Below are 7,310 nucleotides of genomic sequence, written 5' to 3'. Positions count from 1 at the left end.
GGAGGAGACTCTTAAATGGGGGACTAAAGGGAAAGATACTATCCATTGTAAATTCACATATTCAACAAACTAATGATTAGAACTGATTCATGCAGAGGTGTTTTAAAGAGCCAGTCACAAGGTCAACAGAAATCAGTCTGAATGTTTTAACCTGTCTAAAGAGAGAATGTATCCACCAGAAGCACAAGGTGGAATCCTGGGGTCCAACGTTGGCAGGGCTCAACCGGATCATAACGCTGGGAGAGGTGTCCAGACTGCCCACGTGACACGCCAGGGGCATCCCCACCGCAGAGACAGTAGCACAAGCCTTGACTTACAGCTCACCGCTACTGGGCCCATCCTTTCTGTTTCCACAACGTGTGAATCAAGCAATCTGTGAATACAGGTTACATTACCATGTCCTTCCCCACAGGGAGAAAGTGTGCCGGCTTTTCTGTTGCATGTCTCACAGAAATTATTAAGCTGATTCTGTGATTTATATTCTAGCCTCTTGTAAACACAGATAATGTGAATCTACTCTGGTGATACAGACTCACTTTGGATCAAGAAGAAAACTCTAGAGTATCAGCACAAAAAAACAAAAAACTGACCACGGACTGTGGTTTTTTCAACATGGCAAAGCCATGAGTCCTGTGGTGGCCGGACAGCTAAAGGCTGTGGAATCGGCATCACAGATTCTCTCTCAAATTTCCCAAGTTCTTTTGGTCAAAGTAGAAGCTCTGGGCAAAATCCTCAGGCTCCATGTTGGTTTTGATTTGGCTCAGCAGTGGAATGGCGTGTATCTGACATGCAATTACACAGTTACAGAAGCTGTAACTTGGGTTACATGTTAAAATGACCCATATCAAAACAGCCAAGACAAAAAGTGGTATGTTTTTTAAAACCTGTTTTAAATTTCTTAAAATGTAAAGAGATAATCCACATACATGTTTCAAATATTAAAAATGTATCTTAAAAACACAGGCAATACTGCTTGCCCAGTTTCCATTACTCTCAACAAGGAACTATTGTGATTAATTTACTGTTAATTCTTGCAAATATATTGGCATGTGCAGGCCAATTATATATATATGTTATTTATTTATTTATTTATTTTTTTGCCCTCTCTTTTCAACAGAGTATCATTCTGTATGTTTTCTTCTCTCTTATCTGTTTTTTTTGGTGACCATTTTATCAGTATATCTTAGTGACTTTTTCCATATCAATAAAAAAAGTTTTCTCTTTCAGGAAGTCATATTGTTCTTATACTAAGCAAGGTAAGAATACAGGATTTGGTATCAGAGAGATTCAGCTTCATAACTTCTTAAGTGAGTTCCTTAACTTTTATAAATGTTTACTTTCTGAATCTAACAGAAGCTACTGCCAGTTAGACTTACTCCTCATTTCCTGCTGGGATTCACTTACTTTCTCTAAGATTCAGTACTCTTGATTACTCCAGGCAATAAGTGTCCCTGGGTATTTTGGCTGTCTATATCCTGACTTTAGACTAATTTAAATATTTTATATTGTATGTCAATCAGGTTTTGTACACAGGAGCTAGAGAAAGCTGATCAGCAGTTTCTAAATAGCCTGAGGAGCCACTAGACAAAAATGATTAGATGTTCCTTGATTCAATGCCAGAATGCTATTATTGCCTCTTTACTTGTGAATCCAGGAAGATAAAACACTCAGTAACTCAGTACATTCTTTCCAAGATGACACAGTCCACCCAAGATGGGCCCAGACCCACTTTTGAAGTTTGGGGTCATTTGTAAATAGCACCCACAAATTGATTAGGGTAGTTGCCATTCTTCTTGGACAAACACTGTAAAAGCTGTAAGATTTTGTTTTTTTAGAGCCGTTTTAGATTCACAGCAAAATTGAGAAAGATACAGAGATTTTCCACACATGCATAGCCTCCCCCACTAGTAACATCTCCCACTGGAGAGATACATGTGTTGCAATCAATGAACCTATGCTGACATATCATAATCACCCAAAGCCCATAGCTGACATAAGGGTTCACTCTTGGTCTTGCATATTCTGTGAGTTAGACAAATGTATGATAGGTATCCATCATTATAGTGTCATATAGAATGTTTTCACTGTCCTAAAGTTCCTCTGTGCTACATTGGGCAAGATCTTGAAGGAGACTTTCTTGTTGATGAAATAAAATCACTTCTGACCAATTTCAAGACAAATTGCCAATATTTCAACTCATAAAGATTTCTTTCCTTTCTATCGTCAAGCATTTTTTCCTAAAAAGAGAAAACAAGAAAAATAGAGATTTCCTAATATTATTCTTTTTCTGGCCTTCTTGGATCTCTACTCTCCATGCCCTCTGCCCCCAAACCATCAGAAGCACAAAAATGATCAGCAGTCAGAGCAAAACTAGCTGAAAGTTGATGATTTGTAGTTAGGTATATGGGACCAATTACTATAATAAATGTTCTTTTAAATAGGCAGTTCTACAAAGGATATAGACTGTTTATGTATGATTAATTAAGAAATAATTATCTTTGACTGGGGGAATATGAGACAATAAATGGACCATAAAATCTAAATAAACACTCAGGCCGCTGCCTTTAGTTTCAATTGGTGCCTGGAATATTTATGAATTATATAAAAAGACATGATAAACTCCTCCCCAATTCACCCACCATTTCCAAAAGCCAAAGGAATTATGACAGTTTTCTCTGTTGTCTCTGACTCTGGATATGTCCATCAGAAATGTGTAATATTGTACAATCATTATGATGCTTTCATTTTCTGTTTGTTGAATGCCATCATCTTAGAGGTCACCATCAGTGACATCTTCTGCCTCATCTTCATCTCTTACCTTTTTACTGGAAGGGGCCACATGGAAAGCATAAGAAGAAAATGCAGGCAGGCTCTAGATGCTAAGACTAGCCCCTGAATGGCAGCCAGTAATGAAACAGTGGCCTTAGTCCCAAAATTGCAAGGAGTTGAATGTGGCCAGGGTCTCAAAATGGGAGAAGGCAATGGCACCCCACTCCAGTACTGTTGCCTGGAAAATCCCATGGATGGAGGAGCCTGATAGACTGCAGTCCATGGGGTCACTAAGAGTCAGACACGACTGAGCAACTTCACTTTCACTTTCCACTTTCATGCATTGGAGAAGGAAATGGCAACCCACTCCAGTGTTCTTGCCTGGAGAATCCCATGGACGGAGAAGCCTGGTGGGCTGCAGTCCATGGGGTCACTAAGAGTCAGACACGACTGAGCAACTTCACTTTCACTTTCCACTTTCATGCATTGGAGAAGGAAATGGCAACCCACTCCAGTGTTCTTGCCTGGAGAATCCCATGGACGGAGAAGCCTGGTGGGCTGCAGTCCATGGGGTCGCACAGAGTCGGACACGACTGAAGCGACTTAGCAGCAGCAGCAGGGTCTCAAAAGCAACAGGACCTTACTGACTCTTTAACTGCAGCCTAGTGAACCTAAACAGAGGGCCCAAATGAGCCATGCTACGTCCAGACGGACTGAATGCTAAGCTTGTGCTAATTTGTTATAGCAGCAATAGAAAACTAATACACCATCTGATAGCATATGGGGAAGAGGGCTGAGGTAGCAATGAAAGTCAGGACAACCAGCCCCTTGCAACCTGTTTTCTGTTACTCACTCAGCAAGGCTTTTGGCCTGCACTGGTGATCTGAGCTCTTACTGAAGATTTATGACACAATAATTCACTCAAGGATTATCCAAATTTATGCTAATTCTGGGGGAGGCAAAAGCACAATGCAACCTTTCCCTCCAATTTTACCACTCACTGCCCCCCGTGGTTATGCACCTCCCAACACACCCGACTCTCTAGGGATTCCTTAGTTGTTGTTTTTTATTTTGTTCTGGTTTTAGTTTCTAGAAATACTAGTCTTTTGTTTCTTCAGATTTTTTAGTTAATCTGGGGAAAGGAGCCAACCACTGCCCTATTTCTTAATCTTTGTAGAATGGACTCTTTGGATCTGTTCTATATTCCAGCATCTTATGACCTCATTTAAACAGATGGCATCTGGTCCCATCACTTCATGGGAAATAGATGGGGAAACAGTGGAAACAGTGTCAGACATTATTTTTGGGGTCTCCAAAATCACTGCAGATGGTGACTGCAGCCATGAAATTAAAAGATGCTTACTCCTTGGAAAGAAAGTTACGACCAATCTAGATAGCATATTCAAAAGCAGAGGCATTACTTTGCCAACAAAGGTCCATCTAGTTAAGGCTATGGTTTTACCAGTGGTCATGTATGAATGTGAGAGTTGGACTGTGAAGAAAGCTGAGCGCCGAAGAATTGATGCTTTTGAACTGTGGTATTGGAGAAGACTCTTGAGAGTCTCTTGGACAGCAAGGAGATCCAACCAGTCCATCCTAAAGGAGACCAGTCCTCGGTGTTCATTGGAAGGACTGATGCTGAGGCTGAAACTCCAGTACTTTGGCCACCTCATGCAAAGAGCTGACTGATTAGAAAAGACCCTGATGCTGGGAGGGAATGAGGGCAGGAGGAGAAGGGGACAACAGAGGATGAGATGGCTGGATGGCATCACTGACTCGAGGGACATGAGTTTGGGTGAACTCCAGGAGTCGGTGATGGATAGGGAGGCCTGGCATGCTGCGATTCATGGGGTTGCAAAGAGTCAGACACGACTGAGCGACTGAACTGAACTGAACTTCCTATGATGGACTTCCCAGGTGGTTCTGTGGTAAAGAATTTACCTGCAATGCATGAGACAAGGGTTCAATCCCTGGCGGTGAAGATCCCCTGGAGAAGGAAATGGCCACCACTCCAGGATTCTTGCCTTGAAAATCCCACGGACAGAGGAGCCTGGTGAGCTATAGTCCTTGGGGTCACAAGAGTTGGACATGACTGACAACTAAACAACAACAACAAACTTCTTATGATAGACGTTATGCTACTGCTTAACAAAGAACCAAACTTGATCAAAATATATAAATAATTGTCCAAGAGCACACAGCTAGTAGGTGGCACACCCAGTTGGTCCTAGATGTTCCTAAACATGAAACCTGTTCTTTTAAATGGGGTAGCACGCTGCCACCCAAAGATTTACATTTTCAGTCTTATTATTTAGTGAAGAAAGAGAGATGTTGGATGGGTAAAGGCATTTCAAGGGTTAGAGGTCCTGGAAAGCTGAGAAGATATTAACATCCTGTTGACAGCTTCCTATTTGGCCAACTCACGGGGCTGGTTTAATGAGTAAAGAGAAAACACTGATAATTGGAAAAGCCGAAGATGGCTGTCTTCTAGATCTATTTCAAGTCCAGGACAAAGTGTATTTCCTTGTTACCTGCAACAGTAGCCCTGGCTAATTATAGATAAAGGTTAGAGACACCTTTTTATTTGGACCAAAACCCAGTTGGGACTGATGAACACTACCTATCAGCTGTACAATGTTACTAACTCACTTAACTTCTACACCTTAGTTTCCTCATCAGGAAATTGGGGGTAATAATGTTTTTCCAGTGGCATGCATCTGAAAAAGATGATTCCTTAGAGTCCTTCTGGCCCTAAGATATGGAATTCTCTTTTTCTCAATTGAGTCTAATAAGGTTCTGCTGTAGACTACAGAGTCTGGAACTCTGCCACACGAGATCTTCCCAACTAAAAGTTAAACTAGCTTTTTTTTCATTTTGCATTTGAGTAAATCTGGCTTATTATATAGTTCCCTTTATTTAATCCAGTTTGACAAGCGGCAGTGAACTTCCAAGTTACCTCCCTGTGGAATAATGTTCCATCGTCTATCTGCGTTGTTGTTGCACGTCACAGAGGAACTCCATAAAGCAAACAGATGACCCAGGTGTCAAAATACCACTTCAGGAAACAACTCGGAAATGGATTTTGATCACTAGGACACAGTGATCTCTTCAGCCCGGAGAACCTTAGTGTTTCCTGTGTCTCTCTTGGCTCTGAAATAGCAGCCTAAAGCAAATGTGGAGGAAGTAATTAATTGTGTAAAACAACACAGAGATTTTACCCTGAATTGCAGAATCACCTTTGCTCAAATCCTGTCAGGACTTTTATAAGAGCTGTCTTTTCCCACAGTTGAGGAATTCTAAGCCAACCATGAAAATGACCACTGGCCAAAATGCTCTGGCCTAATGAAAAGAAGGAGGGAGGCCTAGTGAGATGTTGAACCCATCTTGCTTTCTTCTTTTTTCCCCTGAGTTTCTGTCTGAGAGAAAATTCTCTTTCTTGGCCTCTCTCTTTCCTTTTCCATTTTTTCCCCTCTTGGTTTAGGATTCTCATTCTACTACAGACACATTTAGGTTTATTGACTGAGATCAGATGGCTTCCTAAGAGCAATTTTAGGTGAGGGAGACTAGGAAAAGGATAAAGAGCACTAATTATGCTCAAGTAAATGCCCTAGAGGAAATACAATGGAAGTGAAGTGAAGTCGCTCAGTCGTGTCTGACCCTGTGGACCGTAACCTACCATGCTCCTCCATCCATGGAATTTTCCAGGCAAGAGTACTGGAGTGGGTTGCCATTTCCTTCTTCAGAGGATCTTCCCAACCCAGGGATCGAACCTGGGTCTCCTGCATTGTAGGCAGACGCTTTACCATCTGAGCCACCAGCGAAGTCACAATGGAAGGAGTATATAAAACAGTTAGTATAGTAATGAAATTGATAGGCAATATACTATTTTATATTTGACAAGAAATTGATTCTTTCTAATACTTCCACTCTAGGATTCTAGAAAGACTATACTACTAATGCTACTACTGCTCTATTACCAATAAAAATACTACCACTTACAGTAGTAATGAAAACCCCCCTAAACTACCATAACTTTCCATTTGTCAAAGTGCCTTTTATTTTTTATTTTATATGACCCTCACAAGCATCACACTGAAGCAGTTGAGCCTCAGAGAAGGCTTTGAAGTAGCTCAAATGCACAGCAGAAGACTCAAGCCTGAACGCAAACCTCTGGGTTCTTTGGGCTCATTGCATTACGAATGAGTCTAAGGCTTAATTAACGAGAACAGGCTTTCATAAAAGCAAAATTTTGAGGGGCCTTAAGGGGAGGGAACAATGTTAAAGTAGAGGAGAGAAAAGCATGAAAGGGCACATATATTATGCTGTTGAGCTGACCCCCAGAGGCAGCTTCTGCAAGTAGATGCTTGTGTGTCTGGGTGTGGAGACGATCACAGGCCAAACTCTGCAATCTCTTCCCCTGCCTCAGCATTCCTTCTGTGTGCTGTCAGCAGAAAAGGAACAGAGAGAGGTGATGCTTTCATTGAAAATCAATTTGCACAATGCACACAAGATCGCCACAACATGGCACCCAAATGGGCCAA

At 41.5% G+C, this 7,310-nt stretch overlaps 1 non-coding gene across 1 annotated transcript; it reads right to left on the bottom strand.

The window, feature by feature from the left end:
* Nucleotides 1-6,518: 6,518 nt before the first annotated feature.
* TRNAC-ACA (transfer RNA cysteine (anticodon ACA)) lies at nucleotides 6,519-6,590 on the bottom strand. Its single transcript has one exon. It is a non-coding gene; the product is annotated as a tRNA-Cys (tRNA).
* Nucleotides 6,591-7,310: the final 720 nt, after the last annotated feature.

Source organism: Bos taurus, chromosome 24, assembly GCF_002263795.3.
Source record: "Bos taurus isolate L1 Dominette 01449 registration number 42190680 breed Hereford chromosome 24, ARS-UCD2.0, whole genome shotgun sequence".
Taxonomy (NCBI): domain Eukaryota; kingdom Metazoa; phylum Chordata; class Mammalia; order Artiodactyla; family Bovidae; genus Bos; species Bos taurus.
This window is presented reverse-complemented; position numbering and strand designations above follow the sequence as displayed.